Source organism: Pagrus major, chromosome 7 (assembly GCF_040436345.1).
Source record: "Pagrus major chromosome 7, Pma_NU_1.0".
Classification (NCBI taxonomy): domain Eukaryota; kingdom Metazoa; phylum Chordata; class Actinopteri; order Spariformes; family Sparidae; genus Pagrus; species Pagrus major.
This window is the reverse complement of record NC_133221.1, coordinates 29,060,779-29,086,415: the sequence shown is the minus strand read 5'-3', so window position 1 is coordinate 29,086,415 and position 25,637 is coordinate 29,060,779. Positions and strand designations below refer to the sequence as shown.

At 40.9% G+C, this 25,637-nt stretch overlaps 1 protein-coding gene across 1 annotated transcript in view; it reads left to right on the top strand.

Moving 5' to 3' along the window:
• The window catches only part of klhdc8b (kelch domain containing 8B), a 160,910-nt gene that overhangs the window by 61,288 nt on the left and 73,985 nt on the right, over positions 1 to 25,637 (top strand). The window lies entirely within an intron of this gene.

Genomic DNA, 25,637 nt, shown 5'->3' with positions numbered 1-25,637 from the left:
GCTGCCCACTCCACAACCTTGATAATGTAGCAGCTCTCAGCCGCCCTCCTTTCCTATGACAGCCAGATCAGGCTGTGTTATTGGATTTGAGTGCCATATAATCATCCTTCACTTTGAAATCAGTTTTCTGCTCAATTCCTTTATCTCATCTCACCACTGTGTAGCAACTCATCTGTTCCTCTCAAATAGGGAAAGTTTACAGGATGTACAAGGACACCCAAAGGAGGCAATTTTTCTTCTTGCATACACGAGCATTAATGTCTCCTAACTCACCCTTTCTGAGAACATGCACTGTATTGGACCTGGGCTATAAATAATAGTACAATTCATCAGTGGAGAGACTAGTATTCTGTCTGCTCATGCTTTATTTCTCTTGCTTCACTGATTTGCAGCGATACTCTGATCAGAGCAGACTCATGTAAGCTGCTGCAGGAGGTTAATATGATGTGGGTGCTCACCGGTTAGAGTAAACAACGAGCACGAGCAATGTTGCCACATGCTCACCTACCAACACATCCTCATACATTAATCTCCCAAAGTGACAAATATCAATGTTCCCGAAACAACATGACTTTTGCAGCATGGCGTACGAGACCTTCATCGTACTGTCGCAGTTTGGTTAAGTTCAGGCAAGAAAACTCCTTGGTTAGGTTCAGGAAAACATTGTGGTCCGGCTCAAAATGACTTTATTACTTATGTACAGTTACAACCATACTTTACATTACGTATATAACTTTGGTTATGTCATGTACGTGACGTAAATTCGCTATGTTAGTAAAGTAAAATAACTCACTCCTGACTTCCTCCTTTGCTGCAGTAATAATTTCTACAACCACTAGAGGTCACCGCTGCACAAGAAACATAAATATGGGTCCTAATTAGCTGCAACTTTTTTTTTAATGATTTATGTCATTCAGTTATAACTGTGTTTTTCAGAGCTGTGTAGTTACCTTCTGAGCAAATCTGAACCAAAGTTATAAATTACTGTAAATTAAAGGAACTGTTCACCCAAAAATGAAAATTCAGTCAATATCTACTCACCCCATGCCGATGGAAAGTTACATAGTCCACAAAACATTTCAGGAGCTTTACAGCAAAACAGCGTTGCATCATTCTTCTAAACAACTGAAGTAGATGGGGACTTAAAATGACTCCATTTGCTCCATACAGCTCTTCCAGTGTAATCAAAATCTCTGAAAGCCCCACAATCTCTAACTGACTTAAATAGACCTTATTTACACCCTTGAGTTCATGCACGCACTTTGGCTTTGAAAAGGGGTTAAAATAACGTCTTTTCAGATCAATTTGGGATCTTGGGGCTTCCAGAGACACTGGACGAGTTGTATGGATCCATATTTTTTTTTGGTTGTTGTTGTTTTTTACGTTTTGGAAAAAAGCCAATGGCAAAAAGAATCTCAAACGTGTTTTGCTGGACATCTTGAATGTCATCTAGTCCTGTGGAGTCGGGCCAAGACTTCTCCTGCTGACACGTCCAACACCTTCTGTTTCCGACAAATGACTCAAACCTCCCCCGAGCAAGTACAACTAGCAGCCAATGAGTTCTTAACAGCATGTTGTCCTCCGCTAATGGCCCATTGTCAAGAAACACATCACCATAATGGTGAATAATTTATCTGCCAACTTGTGACCTGAAGTAGTGTCTTGTGATGTGTATAAGAGGCAGACAGTGTGTTTTTGATTTTGTGATACTTTTCAAGCAGGTGTATGTGTGCACATGTATACTGTAATTTAATTATTGGAATTGAACATTGTGTGTCAACAAGAAAAACCTAAAGGTGTGCCACTGTAACACAGTCATCATCACACTGAGACATAATCGTGTCATGAAAACAGCAGCTGCCTTGCCTGCGACCTGCTCTGCTTTGGGGAGGACTTCATTTTCTCTGAGCTCCACTCTGTGCAGGAGAAATGAGATATGCACCTGGGTGGCTGTCAAACCATTTATCATTTTAATAAGGCGAAGGTGGTTCTGGGGCCCTGAGATGCTTTTCTCTTCACTGCACTGCCATCTCCAGGGGCCCAATTCAGCCTGAGAAAGTGATATTAAGATCATGGAAGATATGGAAATTTACTCATGATGTTGATAAAATGATTGTAATCTCTTAAAAATAATTTTTAGAAATTTTTTAAATTTGAACTTTGTGCTAACGTTAGGTGCTGATGGAGGCTGTTATTGCTGCCATTGCTCTGTTCTGTGGCTCAGGGGCTGTGTGCTTTGTGCTAACGTTAGCTGCTGATGGAGGTTGTTGCTGCTGCCGTTTCTCTGTTCTGTGGTCAGGTTCTGTGTGCTTTGTGATATTGGTTAGCAGGTGAACAACAGTCTGTCACTGCTGCTGCTGCTCACTTAATTTTTGGGTGTGGGTTGTGTGCTTAGTGCTACTAAGTTAGCTAGCTGCTGAACAACATGCTCATAGGCTGTCACAGGCAGCCATCATTGTCATCGCTAACCATACCTAACTATCTCATGTCTCGCTCACATGTAAGAAAACACCTTACAATATGATAATGAAGGTAAACAATGAAGATGGCTCTTGTTGGTTCTCACCGCTGCCAAGCTAACATGTTAGTATTGAGAGATTTTGGCTGCTATAAGATTCTTGTGCGGCTAGCTCACTAATGGCTTAAGCAAAACATCTGCCCAGCCTTGTGGAAGACAGATGGAGATTTTCTACAAATATGACAAAAAATGCTTCGAGAGCAACTAACCCACAATAGCTTTAATTTGCCTACTGTATGCCAACAATTGGGGTCCATATATGTTGCTTTTAATCTTCCCAAGAACCAGTAACATTAGCTAACAGTACTAGCATAGACATATTATTAATGAAAGGCAAGATGTTGCTTATAAGTGAGACAGAATATAAATTTTTAGTTTTAGTTTATTATCATTTTTTAGGTCTTTTTCAATATGAAGAGCGAGTCATCAACAAATCGAGTCATCAACAAATCAGATATATTTTTTTTTTTTTATCAAAAACAGATATAAATCGGAGTAAAAAGAAATTTATACAATACAACAAATTCACAAAACTTAACCTTATTTCTACCCTTTATCTATAATTCGTCTTTCTTGGGGTCATTTAACAAAGATCCTCTGGCTGCCTCAGCATCTGTACTAGAGTCTAATGGTACATTTTGACCAGTGCCAAGGAGGGATGTCATTTCCAAACTTCCCATTAATTTTTCATGTGATGTGAATGTGGGAGCAGTGTGGCAGGTTCCAGTAAGTGGCACTTCACATTCACTGGGCCACATTTGCATAAAGTAAAGGTCCAGTCTAATTAATGCATATCAAGGGGGGAAAGAAAATTTGACTTATGACTCAAGACTCTTTTAAACTTTTTAGTTCAAAAGTTATAGGTACTATGTGAAGTTTATTTGATTAACGGTTTTATCGCTTTTAGAAATGAATGTGACACTTGAAGAGCTGCTCAATCTGATGTTAAAGGAGCCCCGCTTTTCTATGTAACTAATGCATTTCTCTATTCTTGGTGTGTTTCTGTGCATTTGGGGCTCTGTCGAAGCTCCTGTGGCTTGTGAGAATCTCAGCCATCTGTCTAGTTATGCTTCGCTGTACTGGCGTACTTGTGTTACTCAAGTGAAATCCTCCGTGGAACGTTAGCTAACGATCCCATCAAAACTTCCATTACCACTGAGTTTACCAGGGATTACACACTGCGGAGCACAGCTAAGGAGCACGCAACACTGTCAGACACAGTGGAATAACCAGGAGGATGCTGGGGTCAACTTACAAGCACAACAATAAGGAGACAGAAGCAATTAGTAGAGGTATTTCAGTTCATTTCCCAATAGATCTGCAAGTTTTTCAATGGCTCTTTAGGTGATAAAATTGGGAAACATGGTGTGATATATGTGGCCATTGCATTAGGCCACTTATTTCTTTCAAGGTTGTGATGGGTCGAACACTCTGGATGGGTTGATAGTCTGGTCTAACAAAAGCTCTCACATTTGCGAGCCTTTTAAAGGCTCCAATCTGCTGATCACAGTGAGTTGCCCATTCCATAGACACACTTTCAGTACAATTCCAGTACTTGTACTCGACTTGCGTATTACCATTTTGAGCAACTATCATACCTCTGCTCCCAACATGTTCTCATTATGACTTTTGGACTGTTATTAACATTGTGAAACAGTTACCGTTTGGTTGGGTTTAGGCACCAAAACTGCTTGGATAGGTTTCGGAAATGTTATACTTAGGTTACGTAATTTACTTACTTACAATCTTGACTCACACATGGGACAGAAGTGATGCTGGATGGGTAACCACAGAATCGGACTTAGACGTGTCGGGCCTCTGACCAGGCTGCTGTGTTTGATGTGTTTGAGTGATTACAGGCTGCTAATCCATTATATCTCAGAGGCAAATATTACACTTTCTACTCCACTATATTTGTCTGACAGATTTAGTTACAGGTTACTTTTCAGATTTACATTTTTTATTCTCTTCCTGTCCAATGAAAAAACACTTTTCATTATATTGAGGTGGTGGTATTGCAGAGATTTATCTTTAAATCTTGGCAAATAAGACCAAAACTATCCGTTTAAAATAAACACTGTGCAGCCTACATGTGTGTTAGTGAGAGTCTAGTTGTGTCAATGATATCTTTCTCCATCCAGTCTATTGTTTTACCAGAAAGAACATTGCAAACCATCTGAGTAATCCTCAGAGAAACATTCATACACACAGTCGGCTGTTTGTTTTGTAGTCGTAGGAGACGGGCTGTCGCAGCCTGTTTGTACCAGTGTTGACACATACTGAATGATGGGTAATGATGTTGTTTTGTCACCGTGTTTGAACTGTGAGAAGCAAAGCCTGCTGCCACGGCTCGCTATGTCGCCGCCCTGTCATCAGCCAACCGCGCTCACGCCACACAAACACAATCACCGCTGTCACATCAGCAGAATGGGACGGATCAGAGAAATTAGACAATGCTTGTATCTGTATCAGAGAGAGAGAGAGAGAGGAGGGGGGAGCGATCGAGACTGATTGTGTGTGTGTCATCAAGAGTGAGAGAGGGAAACAGGAAGACGGATACAGCCGTAGACGGATGGAGTGTGTATGAGCGTGTGTCACGGCGTAGCCTGTGCTGTTGCGTCGCCATGCTGTCACTTAAGGTTTGTGTCAGCGAGCATGTGTTTGACATACAGGGACGAGCCTGCACAACATCACAGCCGGCTTGTCTCTCTATCTCATCATCATAATCACCATCACACACACTCTTTGTATCTCATGACAAGCATGCATCCACACATCTCGCATGCCGAGATGCGCTCGCACACACACACACCTCTAAATCTGTTACCGTTTCACAGCCTCTTCAGGTGAGTATCCCATTAAGTGTGGAGGGTAATTTCGCTCGGCCAGGTACCTGTTTGCCTTGACTGTGTGGTAAATTAACCACCATTAAAGCCAAGTTTGAGTGCATCAATTATCATCAGGTAAAAACCAGGCTTTTAGCATTTTTGAAATGACATCTCCCTCAACACACTGGCTTAGAAAACACTAAAATCACAAACAAACCTTTGGCAGCTACAACGCGCCCACTGCAAGGTATTACAATTACATATTCTCATTCTCTGTGTAGCCTTAGACGAAAACCTGTCCCCATTCTGTTGCTGAATACACAGGCACGATCTATTATGCTGCGCTCTGTGAAAGACTCACAAATTAAAACAGCAGTTAACAAACAGAGGCACTCATTACAGTTGCTCCCAATCATTTCAACAGTGGCTTTACAGGAAATCTGATTAGTGCAGCGTGCAGAGGGAAGTACTGGAGACTGTGGAGAGAAAGCAGCTGTGCTGATTGGTATCCACCCAAGTGGAAAGGCACTTTAAGGTATTAATAATGGCAAGAAAATCTGATGCGAGAATGTGATTAGACAGTTTGTAAAGAGGCAGGCAGCATCAGACGTTTCAGTCGTAACAGCAGGAACATGAATTTCAGTCAGACTGAAATCAGGATGTGTAGCAGCAGCAGGTACAAGGAAATGTTCTGTACAACAAGAAACACTCTCAGACATTGGGCTTGATGAATGCCACCTGCTCACTAGTAGCTGCAGGTTTATGAGATTTGAACGTTTGATCATAATCAACACACAGGAAATGGCTAATTAAAGCTACCCGATGCTTTTATCATGGACAGGTTTTCATCCATTATCAAAGAGCACAAAAAAAGTACTTTTCTAAAAATGAGAAAGCATTGTAGCTGTAGCTGTAATGAAATTACAGCACTGTGACAGAGTTAAAGCCAAATGGTTTGATGCTGGAAAATGTAGTGGCCCATGACCCTAGCTGTGAGGAGGTCAAGGGGACCTAATAGACATGGAGGTGCACAACAGAATATTATCCGGTTGGTGATGTCGGATGTTTATAACAAAGGAAAAAAACAGTTCCAATGTGCAAATGTTTCAAACATTGCCCAAAAGCCTGGAACATGCCGGCACTAGCTGGTTGCAAAACTGTGGCACTCCAAATTCTTTAAAATTTTCGTGGGTTGTTTACTCTACATCTCTTACTCTTAGTTGTTTACTCTACTATCTTCCAATCAATGAAGAGTGATCCAGAAGGGAATAAAAGTCAGAAAAGTGTCCAGTTTGGACCCTCCAGCTTTCTGTTGCATCAAAGGTCCACACTGTCAAGATGGATTTGCTGTTGGCTAATAGCTACAAAAAACAGCACAAAATGTATGTCAAAGTTCTCCAAAGAACTTTTTGCAAAAGATTTTCACAGATTTACGCCCTCCATTTCAACAAACAATGTATTGTGGCAGTTAAATTGAAAAGGAACTGGTTTTAGTACAAAATGTCACTGTTTTAAATACTGGTATGACCAGGCTTTAAAGGGGTAATATGTAAGATATGGCCAGGAATTGAATTTAAAACATTGAAAAAATGACCTAACACCAACAGAGTCTGTAGGTACAACAATGTTGATGTCATGTTAAAGATGTCTTTGAACTGTGTTGCAGAGCTGTCTACTGAAGTTAGCATGCTAACCAGCTAGCCCCAGCCTGTCCTGTCTCATAATACCTTGAATCACAAGAGGTGATAGTCTGATAGCCCCTGTAGTTTCAGCTAGGAGATGCAAAGGCGGCAACTTTGCTACTTAGTTATACAAGTAAACAAGTAAACAAGTGGTTCTTGAAGCCCAATACTGTAGTTAAACCAAGGTTTTATTAGTATGCTTATTTAATGAGGGAGGCCTGACTGAGCACTGGTCCTCTTTTACAACAAGATCCAGTAAACTTCCTCCACTCTTGGCGACCAAGCAGCCCCACTGGAGCTATCAGGTGCTTGGTGCCTTGCAGAGGGTGTCAGTAGTGGTATCTCTTGCAGGAGGAGAAACTTTTCTGTTTGACTTTTCAAATCTTCACCTTCCACAACAGGCAAAGGGATATGTACATTGCTCACACATTGTTAAAATACAGGAGACTACAGCTGATTCGGATTCCTTGTCCAGTCACCTCAGCACAAAGCTAACTGAATGTACATGTACAGTACATACTGCAGTGCAGTAAATCCGGATGAGGATGAGCAAACTGAATGTTGTGTTTAACTGCAGAGAGGAGAGGCTGCCAGATATCAATTCTCCCCTGACGGCAAGCACTTTATCACTTGTCAGCTGGGATCGATGGCTGCTGATGATGCTTCATTGTGTATTTAGGGCTGGTTCAAAATCAATGAGAATGAAGCTATTGTTGTTTACTTAAAGTAGCTGTAGGACAAAGTTTTCTCACAGCGCTGCAGTTTTACTTTCGAAACAAATATACAGTAAGTGGTGGCAGTTTGAGCTTCTTCCAATCGTAGTGCTCGAGCTGTCCTGACTGTTTTCCTCTACATGTCAAACAGCCTTTGTTTTTATCCAGGCTTTATCCAGGCCCATTCTGCCTGCGTCTGCAATAAAGTTCAACAAACTGACTACATGCTATTCCACTTAAGTTCTGTGTTTGACACTTTTGACCATTTATGTCCATTTAGATTTTTCCCTTTTCCAGAAATGTGACCAGTTTGTAAGCAGTTATTTTAGGATCTGGCTTCTGTCAAGCACAGGCCATTCAAACCAGCAAGCTAAAGTAAAAGATTCAACAGAACAGCTTGGTAGAGAACAGATACTGTATGACTCACTTATATTCTTTTACAGATCAATGCAGACTGATTTACTGGTGTTCCTGCTTTAACCACAGTAAATGTTTGTTTTTTTCTGCTGTCAGAAATCAGATTGGTTGTTATCAGTGACGTGCGGTCAGGAGAGGCAGGGGAGGCAGAGCCTCACCTGTCATCATGGAAAAAATAAAATATATAATAAACAAATAAATTAAATGGTAATATTTATCAAATGGTTTGAACTATAAACTAATTTTCCATTTAACTTAAACAATTTGGATTGTTTTTTATTAAAAATCGCTGAATTTTCGCATTTCCGTTCAAATACGGGGAAGAGACGCACGGTGAGGCAGCAGCAAGCTGAGCCTCACCTTGGATTGCGCAATCCCTCACAAACTGTGCTCTGCCATGCAATGAGAGCGTGTCACTGTCTCTCTGTATGTCGCCAATCAAATGTTTCATGTTTAACACTTTTAATATATGCCCCCCCTGACTTCCCATAGTTTAGCTGATGTATATAATATATGTGTAAAACCTGTTTCGTGTGCTCAGCGATCTTACAACGGCAGTGAAGAGGCACTGGGTGAGGCAGGCAGTTCTCTTGCCTCAAGGTAGGGGGCACTCGTGAGCCCAGAAATTCTAAATGCTACTCCGCAGCTGCAGAGTAAGTGACAGCGAGCTAGCAACAATCTTAGAGTCCATGGTTACGAGTGAGTCAAGTGCACTTTTCATAATTAATCTCTCAACATCTGTCTCAACTGCTGGGGCAGCTACCACTGACTTGCCGCTGTGTATGTGTATGTGTGTGTGTGTATGTGTGTGTGTGTGTGTCCGAATTAAGAAAACCAAATTAATGCAGAAATCACGTAATGGAAATGCTACTGCCAGCGAGTCTAATGCAACACTGATGACTGTTTTATAAAATAAAAATAAAAACAAATGCCCATAACAGCAGCAGTTGCCGTGGCAGGGCAGTGACTGCCTCAGACACCGGCAACTGGAGTGAAGGGCAGGAAGTGCCACTACTAGCTGCCGCTGCCACGAATTGAGCGGTGAATAATCTACTCTGTTGGGTTCATATATTTGTAAATCTGATTCTGATGGAGTCAGTGCCTCACCAGCCATGAACCTCACCGCACGTCACTGGTTGTTATAGAAACAGATGTGGTTCATCTAAGACACATTTTCTGCCAAAATACCAACAAGGATTTCACTAAAAACTTTGTATTTCACCAGGATGGGCGTGTTTTTATCAAGACATAGCGGTGCATGCTTCTGTTAGCTCTGTGACCGTCTCAGCTCTTTTTAGAAATCCAACTTGAGTGAGTTTTATATAAGTTGCCACTTATGAACAGATCAGAATTGAAACTACAGAATCATCACACGCTTGTATCTTGTGCAAAAAATCACAGCCAGTTGGTGCCATTTTCCAGTTGAATGCTGTGATTTGAAGTGGGGTTTTTTTTCAGGAGGTAATGGACCATTAAAAATATACTGGAGGGGCGGTCCTCAATCATCCCTCAACACAGTACACTGTGTGTCCTTCAGGAGATACTAAAACCTAAAGCGGCCTACAGTGCTGTGAGTGGATATGATTGTGGCCCAGTGGGAGACGAACCCTGGCAGCATTAATTCTCCTCTGTGCCTGTTCGGCTGCACAGGATACCAGCATAACAATGGACCAACACGACCAAACACTGTCTCAGGAATTCACTTCATTCATTCGCTGCTTTTTCTGCTTTAAATCAAGCAATTACAAAACTTCAAGCACAAATCTTTCATGGGCATTCCAGTCCCTGTCTTTGTCTCAGTAGCAATAATTAACACAGCCTTTCCCTGCTAGCAATCTTTAAATCCTGTCTAACCTGATGTGATCTCTACTCAGTCACCCGCTGAACTACGAATCGACTTTTTTAACTGGGCTTCAAATCAAAAGCTTATTTCCTGAGCGCCTGATTTCCTAATCCACCAGTGAAGTGTAACGAGGACATGGACTCACTGCTGCCAGGTCCCCACACAACAAGAGTAGTAAAAAAAAAAGCTAAATTGGCCCCAGAACCACAGCCAGATACTGTAATTATGATTTTGAGTCCCGGCCTTAGTGGCATTATGACAATTTTAGGAGTGCAGCAGGTGCAATGCTGTCGTATGAATCATTTATTTCAAGATGGCCCTGAAATGTCAGTAGCGATGGATAAGAAAAGGTTTAGTGCTGCAGGATTGTGAGTTAAGTAAAGGAGAGAGCATGGCAGCAGAGAAGGAAATGGAAAGGTCAGGAAGGAGCAGCTTCCTGTTAGTTGATTAGTCTCCTCCTGAGAGGACTGAACTTATAACTTTAAAGTTGTTTGTGTGAAACTCTTGTTGGTCTGAACGCTCTGCACTCCCTCTTGGTGCTCTCGAGAAAGGCACTTGACTGCTAATCACTGTGGTTCCCAGCAGTCAGCAGCTCTAAATGTAAATGTAGTTTCTTAAATTAAGACTGAATTGTGTAACTTTTGCTGAACAGCCCCTGTTAAATGCTGACAATAGGTATTTAACAGTGAGCTTTATGCAGCAAAACTTGACTTTGCTAGCTACACTGTACTGTACGATTGGCGCCTTTGACACAACCCCACACGTCACACTCATAACTCACAGAGGAAGAGGATCAGTGTGTCCTGAGAGTGTCCAAGTGTCTGTTGTCGAGGTTCCAACCCCTGGCTTCAAGTCAAAAAAGTCTGTAAATCAGCTTGCTCAGTGTCTCTGCTTGGATTCTTCTCCAGCTCCTTCATACTCTGTGGACCCACTGTTAAACCGCCCAGCACCCAGGACGACTATTCCCTGGAGCTGATACCAGCACACTGGTCGGCTGTGGAAGGTCACACCAGGGCTACTGGAGAGTTTCCAAGCTTGTCTGTTAAATGAGGCATCACTCTGAGATATTTTACTCGACCAACTGTGGTACCAAACTTTGAACTTAAGTATTTTTTATTTGTGTCTGTGAGCTTATGGTCCGATTTGTCAAGCCACAACCTGAGTGCTATTTCCCTTCCACATGACACGTTGTATCGCCATGGCAATTACAGAGGCACTTTTTGCAGCTTCGGGCAGGCACAGAGAGGACAAAGGTACTGACCTTTGGGAATCGAGTTGTGGCTCTACTTCCACTGTGAGAGAGCCTGAAGATGCCTGACCATAAAATCTGACAAGACAGAAATTCATTCAACACACTCAATGGCCGGTTGGGAGCGGTGCCACAGCTTTTTTTTTGGTTGTTGTTGTTGCCTCGTCCAGAAAAGTGGCACCACCACCCAGCACTCCACTCAGCACTGAGCTGAATCCCACAGTGAGCGCAGTGCAAACTGAATTCTGTCTGATAGCCCCCATTGGGCTGCAGCACCACAATCTCTGAGTGTATTGAATTGAGCATCAGCACGTCTTATTGCACATGAGTTTAACTTAATGCTGCCCTCTTGGATGCCCCTATAGTAGATAAAATATGATAAACTTCCGGTGGACAAAATGTGTTGAAGTTCTCTTTAGTGTCCCTGTCTTCACTATAAATATGTCATGACTTGTGCGTGCTGGTGCCCTTTTTATTATTTCCACCCCTGCCCCTGAAACATCCTGAGTCAGCCACTGTGTAAGAGGAGGAGTTTAATATTCCTTCTGCCAAATTCTCCTTAGTCTCACCTCACCAAGGTAAACTAATGCACTGAGCACCATGAAAGAAAACATTCTACTTGTCATGGTTTGGGTGTTTGGTTGGTCATTTCCTGTTTTATTTTGTAGATTATATCCTCTTGTGTTATTACTTTCCACTTCCTGTCTTTGTCTGTTTTCCCGCCCTTTTTCATGCTCACCTGTGTTCCTCCAGTCTGCTTTCCCTCCACACCTGCCCTTCACCTGCCTCAGCGGCCCTGTCCTGTTCCCAGTGTTTTGCCCTGTTATCAGCTCCTTCCCTGCTCTCTTGTTTCCTCTACTGATTCCCCTCACCTGTGTTTCTCCGACTCTCTCCACCTCCACTTAGGATGTATCTAAGTGCAGTCATTAGTTCAGTCTTTGTTGGTTTGTCTGTTGTCATTCTTTGTCTTCTGTTTTTTATGTTCTGCGTCTCTGTTCCCCGGTCCTTGTCTGTCCTCTGTGTTCCTGCTTTGTTCTCCATGGTCCTATTTTTATTTTAATGAGCACTTTGTGTTACAGTTGCCTGTTTAGTGTTATTATAAAAACCTTTCACACCCTCTGTGACATTTACTGAAGGCATTAATTTGAATCTGAATAAAAGGTCTGGAGAAAAGACAGGGACCTCTTTTCACCCAGAAATGCAGGAATACATTGTAGAGGATGATATTACAGATGATAAATGACACAAATTTGCGAACACCTAGAAGGAAAACACGTTTTACTTTTGTGTGCGAAGAAAGAGACTTAGAAAACATGCAGAAACAAACAAAATGAAAAGAAATTGGAGTCATAAAAAAATGAATGTCATGAGTGTCAACGGGGGAGAAAAACTGTCAACAAGAAACAATAATGCATAAAATAACACAATGTGGACCATCTGAAACCCCTCCACATGTGGTGGTTCATTATACTGAGGTACACACAACCTTGTGCTGGCTGTGATTCACAGCCAGCACAAGGCCACTTCTGTAGATCCTGTCTTGTAACTTCAACTAATGAGAATACTTTAAATAGGACATGTTACAATGAAACAACGCATTTAAAAGCAGCAAGACATTCCTGTGTGTGTGTCTCTCTCTGTGTGTGTGTGTGTGTGTGTGTGTGTGTGTGTGTGAGAGAGAGAGAGAGAGAGAGAGAGAGAGAGAGAGAGAGAGAGAGAGAGAGAATAAAAGCAAAGTTATTGTACTGCTAAACTTATTTTCTTTCCCCTTTCATTTGGTTTATTCATAAGGACTGCATCAGAATTGGTCAACTGTAAAATGGATGTGCGGTAAATGTGTACAAGAATGTCAGGGAATGTTCACTTTACTCCTGCTGACATTAAAATTCAGTATATATTCTGCAGAGTACCCAAATAGTTGTTGTTTAGCTGTAGTTGCATGGGAAAGGTCAAATGTAGCATCTACCTTCTTAAAAATGACTTAATGACTTGTGCTCTTACATTTACACGAGCAATTCACCTGTGACACCACACTGTGACCATGACATTATGCTAATTGGTTCTATTAAAATGTTTGGAGGGAATGTAATTGCAGCCAGGATTATGTTCAGTGTCATTTCTTTCCCCAAGTGACCTCAGTGTGAGCCTGGCTCTTAGACTGGGACAAACAGGTAACCCAAATTCTAACTTAAAGGGGCAGTTCACCCCAGAATTAAAGCTAAATATATTTCTTCCTACCTGTAGGGCGTTTTTCAAGTTTTGGAGATATTGGCTGTAGAGATGTCCACCTTCTCGCCAGTATAATGGAACTAGATGGCACCCAGCCTCTGGTTTCTTAAAGGTGCTATATGTAAGATTTTTAGTTTCAAACTTTCAACTATTTACTAAAATTATCAACAGAATGTGAAAAAAATAACAGCTTTGATGTTATGTCATAGACATCTTTGTATTGAGTTGCAGACATATCAACTGAACTTAGCATGCTAACCAGCTAGCCCCAGGCCTGAAAACCTCTTTCTCCCAGTGGTCCAAGGCTCCAGCACCCCTCCTGGTAATCATACTATATGCACGGCTAACTAAGCTAACAAGCTAACAGTAGCTACACTCATGGATGTATAAATGGAATACAGTTGGGAGCAGTTAGAAGTTACAATGTTGCCCCCTATTTGTTGAATTCAACAGGTGGCCAGTTCTAAGTATTGCACCTTAATGCCTACACAAAAATACATTTGATAAACTCATCAGGAATGTCTCATTCAGTTAGTCTAAGAGTAACAGTTGAAGTTTAAACAGAAGCAGTTTCATCGAGGAACTACTTTATTTTTTTTTCAGTATCACCACACCATTAAAGTTTTCTATACCATGCTTTTCTTCACAAGCCTCTCGTCCATGAGTAAATGCATGTTTCCCTCTGTGCAGTGATCCGGTGTAGTTCGGGAGATCTGCAAATAGTTCTTACATGAAACTGCTCACAACAAGGTCTGTGGATTATTTTGAGTAACCAGGTCATGATTTCTGGAAAGGGACATTGCTGTTGAGTTTTTCAAATGTATTTTTGTGTAAGCACCACAAGTCGAGTGCCATCTAGTTCCATTAAACTGAAGAGAGGGCAGAAATCTCTAAAACTCTTCAACTCACCAAAACAATCTAGATGGATAAATAGAACTAAAGGTAAGAGGGGAAATATGTGTTGATTTTGGGTGAGCTGTCCCTTTAAATTATTATTAGGCTAGTTCAATCTGTTTTGTAGTGTTTAGAGTGGATGAGTGAGGGTGTGCTGCACAGGTGTTATGCTGCAAAAGAAACAAATCAAACCAAAAAAGCCACAACGCTGAGGTCTGTCAGAAGAGGAGATCTCACCTGGAGGGACTGTGACTCTGATCTTACAGGCTGTCACAGGAGGTGGTTGAGTGTGGATGGTGGGTGCACAAAGTCCAGGACATTGACTGGAGACAGGGTCACCCTCAGTCTTTCGTGTGGTTAGGTTTAGGCCACGAGAGATTCAGACATTTTGGTAAAGATGGTGGTTTAGGTTAAATAATGGTAAAGTTTTGTGCTTCATGTAACTGACTTTCTCAATATTTAACCAAGACCACAGTCTTTCCCTAACTTTAACCAAGTGCTATGACCGCCTCATGCAAAAAAAAAAAAAAAAAATGCTTTTAGTTGCTATGGTTGGACACTGGGCCTTATTCTTATGAACCCTGTGGTGCAGCACAGATGGCAGTGAAGTGCACCCTGCCCAGTGTGTCGGGGATGTGTCAGACTCTCTTCTGGTAATTTCGTGGGCAGGCTCGACTGCAAATGTGTTGCCTTTGAAAACGGGCTGTCATCACTTAGAATACATGTTCATATATTAAAGGTGGGCGTGCCAGTGTCAGAGCAGTGATGACCATGTCCGATCACAGTCACTACTTTCGCCCCCTTTAAACTCCGAGCTCTCCCCATCATGACTCACTGACAGTTTGTGAACCCTGTGGAGAGTTTCCCTCAGGGGAGACATACTGTTGTCTGAGACCTTCACATATGAGCACACATGAATATACATCACCTTTTCTAAGTGTAATGTCTATTGTCACTGTGTTTTCTGTGTACTAGTGGACAATTTTATTTGACATCACAATCTAACTAACTTTATGCAGTTAAACACCACGATAATGCCATCATTACAACTGAAATGCAGGCTTGTTTTTTGCATGATGTATTTTTTTCACCTATTTAATTGGGTTCAGTTTGACAGTGAAACATTTGCATGTCTAATCTTTATATCGGAACATATAAGTGATCCTGGTGAAGATACCAGGTGGAGAAAGAGACTGTAAAACTGAACTGGATCACTCTGCATCATGTTAGGTTAAAAGAAACAAATGCTGACTGTCAGTAGGAGATGGTAACAGCGGTCTCACACATCATAGTCTTTGCCACTTGAACATAATGTAAATATATGCAGATAATGGGCTTTTGCTGAAATGACTGATGCTGCTGTTTCCTTCGGAGTACATCTATATTAACTGAAATGCTTTCAGAACCATTTTTACATCTTGGTTGATTGTACCCCTCTGCAGTGTAGATGCCATGACGTGGTCAGTGTTATCCCCTACAGTCTGTTAGTAGACATCATGCTTAAGCTATCTGTTGCACCAGCCTGGACTATTTTTGGACTGAGCTGATGCCTGACCTTCAGTGTCCACCCACGCTTTTCCCTTTGATCACTTCCTAACAATGTAACCCTGATATCCAGCTTTCGTTGTGTGTGTCCGAGCGTGTGACTGTGAGTATGAGGAAGGGGTGTGACTGCTGTACACAATGTTCACAGGTTTGGTTATAATGATTTGGTACATTTACCAAAACAGAACAATAATAAGGATGCAGAAAATAACATTCTTTTGAAAACCGTAAACATTTAACTTTTTAATAATTTGTTAGAGTTCAATAATTTTACCTGTATACATTAAGACAGTTGAATGCATTTCATTAGTTCACCCAAAAATGCAAGCTCGGTTATTATCTACTGATTAGCTTTATTTTTTAATTTTACACTTTTACTTTGAAGGTGACATGAGCTCTAGCTGATGTGTTGCTCTTCAGCCCTGTTCAATATTCTTAGTTTCTTTGGAAATGTCATCACACTTTAAAGCATGAAGGCCTTTACATGTCTACTTTACACGCTCTCACATGCACCACAAGTTATTGTGTCTTACATGTCCAAATCTGGAATCCTAAAGGAACAGTTCACCCAAAAAAGAAAATTCAGTCATTCTGTGCTACTACATGCTAATGGAGCGTCAGGTGAGGTGTTGCTGCAACGCTGTTTTGCTGTGAAGCTCCAGAAATGTTTTTTGGTCTACAAAACCTCCCCTGACCTTCCATCAGCATGAGGGTGAGGAGATAATGACTGAATTTTCATTTTTGGGTGAACTGTTCCTTTAACATTCTGACAGCCTTATGTCATGATTTATGAGATTCTTGCATCATTAATATGCAACTGTAGCAAAACACTCTTTTTGTTTTGCTGCTCTCTATTCATCTCTACCTATATGGTAAAACTGGTTTGGACTTGATATCTCTATCAGAAGGAAGAGTTCAGTGAGATCAGTTGTGAGATCCAGTGAGCTCCTGGTACTGATCCAATGTTTCACCCCTCTATACTTAAAACATATATTCTCTATTAAGAATATACTGCTGGCTTTTTGTCAAGTCTGTGCTGAACACTGTGCACACTTCATTTCATGCCACTATTCAACCTAGGAAATCTACCTAGTCTGATTTTTTTTTTGTGTGAAGTGTACGTGTAAAAAATATATATATAGTTTATATACTGGTTCCTCCCTCAGTCTATAGTCTATTGTCTGCATGTTGACTGACAGAAACTGTTATCACCTCTGCTCTGTGTGAATCTGCTCTCAGCGTGCTGAACCTGCTTCTTCTTAAAGCCAAGAAATACACTTTGATCCTCAAGGTGGTCTTCACATGGAGGTTTTGACGGGACTATTGATTGACCCTTAGCCTCACTTAAGAGGACATTGTGATCGCTCCAGTATATACCTGTACTATTGACCCCTCTGTGTGAGAGTTTGTTAGACCAGCCATTGTGCATCACCCTGACTGCACGGGAAAGAATGTAAGGAAGAGGGAGGAAAAGAAAAACAAGGAGGAGTCGAGAGGATCAAGATGTCGATATGAACAGTTTTGTACATCTGAAAGAAAGAAAGAAAGAAAGAAAGAAAGAAAGGTTGGAAGAGAGGAAGGGAGAAATAATGAAAAGTAGGGAGAAAGACGGGAAGCAAGGAAGGTAGAAAGGAATGAAGGAAGCAAAAAATATTGGAATGTAGGAAGAAAGCAAGGATGGGAAAAAGGAAGGAAGCAAGAAAGGGAAGAGGGAAGGCAGGAAGGAGCAAAAAGAAAGAAGAGTTTTTTTCTCGAAGAAACAGAGAAAAAAAATAAGGGGGGATTAGAGAAAGAAAGAAAATGAAGGAAAAAGGTAGAAAGCAAGAAGAAAGAAAGACCAGAGAGTTTGTCTCTCTGTGTCCATATGTAGTACATGGCGACTATAGCTAACTGCAGACAGGAGGTTGGTATTGATCCTGTATTGATGAGTGTTCATTAGGAACTGCACTCAGTGCCCTTTGAATGTCTCTGTGGGAGATCATCTTCCGTCACAACAGCAGCAAGGACGGACATGTTGCATGTTTCCAGGGTTGAAGAGGAACATTTTGCACTCTCACTGCTGTAGAAGAGTACATCACAGCCCACATTCAGTAACTGATATTGATTTAGACAAGGGCTACCTCAGAAATCTGATTTAACCATAAACTTTTGAATCTAAGCCCAACATTTATCTGGAACTGCGGCTCTCTCTCTTGGAATGAATGTTTTAATTTGGGCTGAACTTCCCACTTTATGACACAACCCTGTCCACTAGAAATGATATTTGTATATGACTAAAGAGCAGCAGCCAATATGATCTGGCAGAAATGTAATGCAGCCCCGTTTTCATCAAGCACACACAAACAGAGTATACATTATTCATTCATGAACCCAATCGGATCTATACAGTGTTTTAACTAACATGAATTGGTGCATGAATGTAGACCCTGATTCGTTTGGGTTATGTTTGATTAAATAAATATACTGTATCATTAAAATTGTATTTACTTCAGGCTGTAGTCATATATTTATTTACTTTTCCTTTGTAGCTGGATATGTAGGACACTATACTGCATGTATGCTGTTAAAATTTGTATGAGGTCGACACATGACACAAGCTGGTGGTATGTTTAGTTTGTTGTTAATTAATGTATGAGAGTAATAGGTCATATGCTGAATATGACCAGACATGAAAAACACATTTTTAACTTATTCAATAATACAAACACACATGCTCACTGTTTACTGACAACATATCTGATTTGTTTTCCTTCAATATCCACTCCTGCAATGCAGTATACACTGCACTAAAGCATGATTCATATGTCCAATTTATTTATTTATTTATTATTGTAATCGCAGCACTTAAAAACAGGACATATTTACTTTATGAATATTTGACCAAAACTATGATCTATTTCAGACTTTAACCGATGTGTTAATCTTAAAGGAACAGCCAACATTTTATCCTGTCAAGTCCAACTTGATAGTATTTCATTCAACCTTCCTTCCTGGTAACCAGCCATGTCTTTCAAACTCATTGATACTTGGTTGTAAGTGCATTTAAAGTCTCCAAACCCACTTACTTTGCAAAACGGCCTCCATACGCACAGAAGACTAGCTGTTTTGCACAGGTTGATGAGTACTCCTGTTAACAAAGTGTTTAGTTTAGTTCATCTCTCTATGATTTTTCATCTTTCCATCATTTGAAAATATGCAGCATTTCCTCCAAAATATATTTGGCAAAGCATATCAATAGTGCAGAGATGAATTTTGAAAGTTTGGAAATATCACTCAGTTTGTGTCTTTCTTCTTACTGACTTTGTTGTTGTCTTCTTTCTCGCTCAGCCTCCAGACTGAGCCTGGATACAGGAAGCCTCCAGACACAGGAGCGCTGGTCTGATGATTTGTTATTGGTCAGATTATTATATAAGCGCTCTACTAACCTCACTAGAAGTTGGTCGTCAACAGGCTGTTGGTACACAAATGTTTCAAAAGTAAGCAAAGTCGTGAAAAAGAAAACCTATAATGTTTAGGACAAAATGAAGATGAATTCATACAGAGGAAAAGCTGTGTTATAGTGTACTCCATCTGGTCCATTAAGAGTGTGACCTAATTTAATTTGAATCAAAGTGAAACTCTGCTAGGAGCAAAAGTACTTTTTTACGGTGCTTTACTCCAGCTTCACATTCAGCCGGTCTGAGCGCTCTGCCTGCAGGAGACAGAGAAGCCAAATGTGACAATTATAAGAAAGAGTAAAATACTGACTGAAGGGCTAAAAATTAATTATGAGATCATTATTCAATTTCACACATTTATTGAGGTGTCTCTTTTCATACGTTTAACTGTGTCTTCCTCCTTTTTTCTGTCAGTGGAATAACTATATTTTTAAGTAAAAACGTGGCTTCAGGCAACGTGCAAAGTCTTCATTTTCAAAGCAAAAAAGACAGTTAAGTCACTCTAATTATACTGTGATGATTGGTGGCTGGAAGAAACATTAAAAGTAACATTCGATGACATGTAACAACTCTACTCAACTCAGTCATTCTTTGCTTTCTCCGCTGTTACCGGCTGAGCGCTGCATCGGGGGGGCGAGGATGCAAATGGATGAGTAATGTTAAAAGGGCTGAGAGGGAAGGATAAAAGGATAAAATGATAGGCAAGAGAGAAAAGAGGGCGAGAAGGGACGGATGAAGCAGTCATGGAGGAAAAAATGATGAAAGTAAAGTGAAAGTAGCTCCAAAAAAAAAGGAAAAAACATTGAGCGATAGGCAGCGAGGATATCTGAGACACAGCGAGTGATGAAAGATGTTGAGCTGTAGACAAATCAAAGCTGCAGACTGAGGTTGTACATCAGAGTTATGAAAGAGAGGGACAAACACATAAAGCATAACTCATGTGTAATAAGGCCGTGCTGTCGCTGGCACATCTTACAGATTTGTTTCTGATGATTAGTGTGTTCAGCACTGAGGTGTCGTGTGCACACTTTGTGCAGAAAGCTTTTCATTTAACTCGCAGCTTCAGGTGGTGACTCAGTGGTCTGCCTTCGAGCGGTGACACTTTTTGTTCACCAGGCGCCGAACTGCCAAACAGCCACCCCATAATAGCGGTCTGTAGGTTACACTGTGGTTGCCATGGAGTCTCCAGGGGTGATGGGCAAAGAATAGAGCATGGTTTCCTTAATTAGAGGAGATTGCGCATGATTAGACACGAGGCTGGGCCAAGAGACGAGAGCACACGGGCGCACACACACAGTGCCAGTGAGGTGCTGCAGGTCGCAGGTAACAGTGTGGGTGGACAGTGAATGTCAAGCACCTGCAGTCAGCCAAATAACAGCCAGGGTTGGTAGATATTTATCATCATGTCATACTGCCAGTGTTTCTAGGTGTGTACAAAGTGGTACACGTATTAACCTTTTCAAAGGGATTGGCTTCGTAAGTGTGGGGATGTGAGTCAGCCAAAAGAAAGAAAAAACGTGATTTTAATACATTTATATCAGTCTAGTAAATAACATTATAAAATGTGGTAGGTGGTAAGGAAAGAAGTAGTATTAGTAAGTAGTAGTATGGTAGAGTAATGGCATTGTTATTAGTGCATTAAAGGGGCTCTATGTAACAATCTGTAGCATTTTACATGTACTAATCACTTTCTTATTGGCCATATGTGAGCAGATTGTAACGTGACATGAAAAATGAGACCTTCCCCGTCTCCCTCACTCGTCTATACAAGCCTGTGGATGATATCTTTAAGTTGTTTAATGCTGCTGGACTGTGGATTTCTTTGTCAAGGACTCCGGTTGGATTTTCTGTGACAGTCCAAAGGATGTGACTATATGCACGTTCTGGAGTGCCTCGTCTCAGTGGCTTCAGCTAACAGAGAGCAACAGTAGATAATAAATTGAGTCCACGAACAAACTCTAATGACCGGCTTCCAACACAACACAGAAGTTTCATAGAGCTCCTGATGACTTTGCATAGCAGCCTCTGCCATCGGTGTGTGAATGTGTATATGACACCACTTTGAGTGGTCAGTAGACCAATGCAAGTCCAAGTCTTTCATAAACCCATGGCTGTGTCCATCTTATCTCAGACCTCGTATCTGATCTTAAGAAATCCTGAAAGAACTATAAACTTGATTCTTCAGCGGCACCCATCCTGTCATGTCTGTATCTGTTTCTGTATCCAAGACAATGGTTGTTGCCCTTCACTTATCACTAGCTAGCTATAATGGACAAGTGGACGTTACATTTTATCTTAAGTGATTTCGAGGCAATACTCATTACTCATCAATACATGGTGCGGGAATTAAACATCAATGTTAGTTTCTTCAACAGTTACAGTTAAAGTAGCTTTTGATTTAATAAATCTGGTGTTCATGTTGTTCCTCTTCTTCTTTGTCATTGCCATACAGACCTGACAACAGTGGTGCTGCTGTTTCCGGCAGTTATTTGAATTTCTATAATACAAAAAATCCCAAATGTTATCTTAAACTGGTATTAAGATATGATTTGAGATTCAGGAAATTTCTGTAATGCGTCCCGTTTGTATGTTGTTATAATGTACATTTACATCTTTACTCCTGTTTTTAAAGCCTCTTTGATTGTCGCTTATAGAAGCATAGCAGCTGCAAATGAAAACATACACTTTTTTTCACCCAAAACAATGAAGACAAAAGATGAAGTTGCTTTGTTTCAGCTCTGAGTAATGTCTTCTTCCTTCCTTGCCCTCTTCCTCTCAGGCAACCTCTGCAATATGTTTCCTGTGAGGTGAAACCCAGACCAAGAAAACCACTCACAATTCACTTGAGAGGTGGTGACATGTCTCCCTAATTCCCAGTGGGCTAAGGGCCATTGCACATCAAGTCAGTTTATGTCATTGGCGTTTTTTAATCCATCACCTGATTTAAAACGTTACGCACGGAAACCTTACACACTGAGTCTGAAGTGTTGTTTCGATTCTATCTGTTGCAAAAATGCAAGATATGAGACAAAATGGAGCAGTGAAGATGATTTTGTGGTTCTCTCAGTTCTTGAACAAAGAAAAAGAAAATCCTGGGTCCATCCAATCCTGACAACAAGACGAAAGCAAGGAGAGTCAGTGTGTAGACATGTTTGAAACAACATGTGGCCTAAAGAGCGCTGTTTAAAACCAAGCTCTGCATCTGAGTCTTCAGGTTGAAGCAACCCCTCCTGGATATGGCACCATGTGGGCTTTGACTTGCTAGACAACGGAGGAAACTAGTTAGAGGGAAGACAAATGGTCTTTTTCAGGGTAGGAACCAGATCTAGTGCAGGAAATTAAGTGATACCGAGTCTCTTGGGGTCTTAGGATTGACAGGTTGATTGTCGCTGAGTCAGCAGTAAAGCTTGTACCAGACCGCCTTGGTGAGGAAGTAGCTGAACTGAAAGGTGCAGCTCTTCATTTACTGGTTGATTTACTGTACGTTCCAGTCCTCACCCACGGTCACCAGCTTTGGGTAATGACAAAAAGAACGAGATCAGGGTCACAAATGGAGAAAATGAAATACCTTCTCAGGGTCGAGAAGCTCAGACAGTCCTGAGGAGACCTGCTGCTCCTTCATGTTGAGTGGAGTCAGTTGAGGTGGCTCGAGCCTATTTGAATGTGTTGAAGATTTCTTTATCTTTATCAGAGCTGCATGGCCTGCATGGCTCTCTCAGCCGCTGTACTTCAGTCATTCAATTGAAACCACAGTTCTATAACTTTCATTCTACTTCTACTTTTACCTATAGTTGAGCAGGTTTTAATTTTACTCTATAATGGTTTCTTTTGACTATGATGTATTGGCATTATGATCATTTGTGCAGTACTGTGACATTTACCCCTCTGTGAAGTGGGTACAATGTCACCTCATTTATTAGTGTTAATAGAAAAGTTAGTGTTTGGTGATATGCAGACTGAGATGGGACAAGATGTGCTTTAGTATTACAATAAGAGAAAGATTTAAATTTCTGTCTTTTTCCTGAAAATATTTGAACCAATCCCTAATTTCCGACAAAGGTGTTGGAGCTGCTGCATCTCCTGATTTATTGCCTGATAAAAGTAAGTAAAGTAAGTTCCACATAAAAACGCAGTTAAAAGAAAATGTCAGATCTCCAAGCCCTCCTCTGGGCATGTAAATGCTTTTTCTACATTTAATCTCAGTGAAACAGGTTCTCATTTCATTGTACATGAAATTGCTTATCATCCTGTGGTGACAAAGCAGCTTTGGGAAGAGTAAAAGCTCAAGTGAAAGCAATTTAGTCTGACAGACGTTTTGACAGTTATTTTCTTTGTGCCTTTTTCAATTCATCCTGCTCGTGAAATCATTTGCTCTGTTTCAGTGTACAGATACAGACACACATACACACTCATGCACATTGTTGATTGCTGTTTAATCTACTCTATTTCTCCCTGTTATCTTTTCTATTTTTAAATTTTCACACACCTGCACACATATAAGGCCACACACACAGGAGTGGACAGGAATGCAACATGCTTTCAACTCTTTCAGTGAGGCAGCCATTTTCCTCTTTGTAATAATGTGGTGATTTAGGAGACCGTCACTGAAAACTGAAATTATTTCATATTTAAAGGCCGATCCGTCCATCATTTTAGTCTGTCAACCACAGAAGATAAAAAGTAGTTAAAAGTTAGTCGAAAACCATTAAAAAGCAATTTAGAGAAAATAACTCATTTAGGCCATCCAGGATACAGCCACGGTGCCGACATTGCACTTTGTCACTTTGGTGCAGACACGCACACACACGCACAAGACTCACTTCATCTTTTGCTTGTCCCTGTAATCCTTCATTTATTAAAGGAAAAGGTAATCCAAAAGTGAAAATTCAGTCATTATTTACTCACTTCCATGCTAATGGAACATCAGGTGAAGTTTTGTAGTCCACAAAACATTTCTGGAGCTTCACAGCAAAACAGTGTTGCAGTCTCCTAAACAACTGAAGTAGAAAGTGGTAAAAAAAAAAAAAAAAAAAACAGCCAAAAAAACATAAAATGGATCCATACAGCTTGTCTGGCTTAATCAAGTCTCAGGAATCCTAAATTGATTTTAAAAGATGTTATTTACACCGTTGACGCACAGTTGAGCTTGTGCACCCACTTCAGATGGAGTGTGTGCTAACACTTTAGCTTAGAAGATTGAGTGAGAGTGAAGATTTCTGCTTAGAAATGTGTAAATAGCGTCTTTCATTTTCAAATCAATTTGAGATGTTAAGCCAGGCAAGCTGTTTGGAGCCATTTTATGGTTTTTAACATTTGGACAGTATGACAACTATCACTAATAATATCTTTTTTACAAACCTGTTCACTAAATCTTCTTACATGATGCCACATATACAGGTTTGACTCAGAATGAGTAAACATATTTATATGTTATTTATCTATTTTATAGCTGTGGCCTCTTCTTGGAGTTAAAATGAAATACTGTATGGATGTTCACAGTCCCCACATGAAGCCTTTTTTCCTGGTAATTACCTGACTTTTCCTCCAGCACCATCATAAGGTCAAATTCTCAATTTGTCCAATACTTTTTTCTTTACAATGACCTTTACAGCCTCACAGAGCCATTAACTCTCTTCATGCATTAGAACGGTGATCCAACCAAATGCCAATTAAAAGTCATTACAGGGACCACGGTGGTGAAAATACAAATAAGGCTAAATGGAAGGGAACACACAGTATAAAGCTCTCTATGTTTACAGAAAAACTCATTACTGCGCCAGCCCTGCTTACAATGTGGTTGGTTGGTGTGGGACGCATGTGTGTATTTTCCTCCGTCCCTGCCTCGCCCCACCTCTCAACATGCGTGCGTTGCGTCATGTTATATACGATGAAAGAGTCCGCGCTGCGTCATATAGTTTATGTCCAAATTGGATTTGCTCAGTCTTACCAGCAATCACACTCGTGTTGAGCTGCATCTCGAGTGACAGATTTATTATTGCCTTATTCCTCACAGTTTAAGTCACAGCTCTGTGGATGTGTCATCTGTCTGGGTGACTTAGATGCTCTCTCTCTCTCTCTCTCTCTCTCTCTCTCTCTCTCTCAGATTTAAATTGTCACAACTGTGAGTGCTGATGGGCTTTAAATGTATAACACTGCCATTTCCTCTCCTCTCTTGATCCTCCCCTCCTCCCCTCCTCTCCTTTCATCTCCCCCCTCTCCCTCATTTTCCTGGCCCAGTGTTCCTGCCAGAGCACCATGTTTGCTTACTCAGCACTCCTCCTC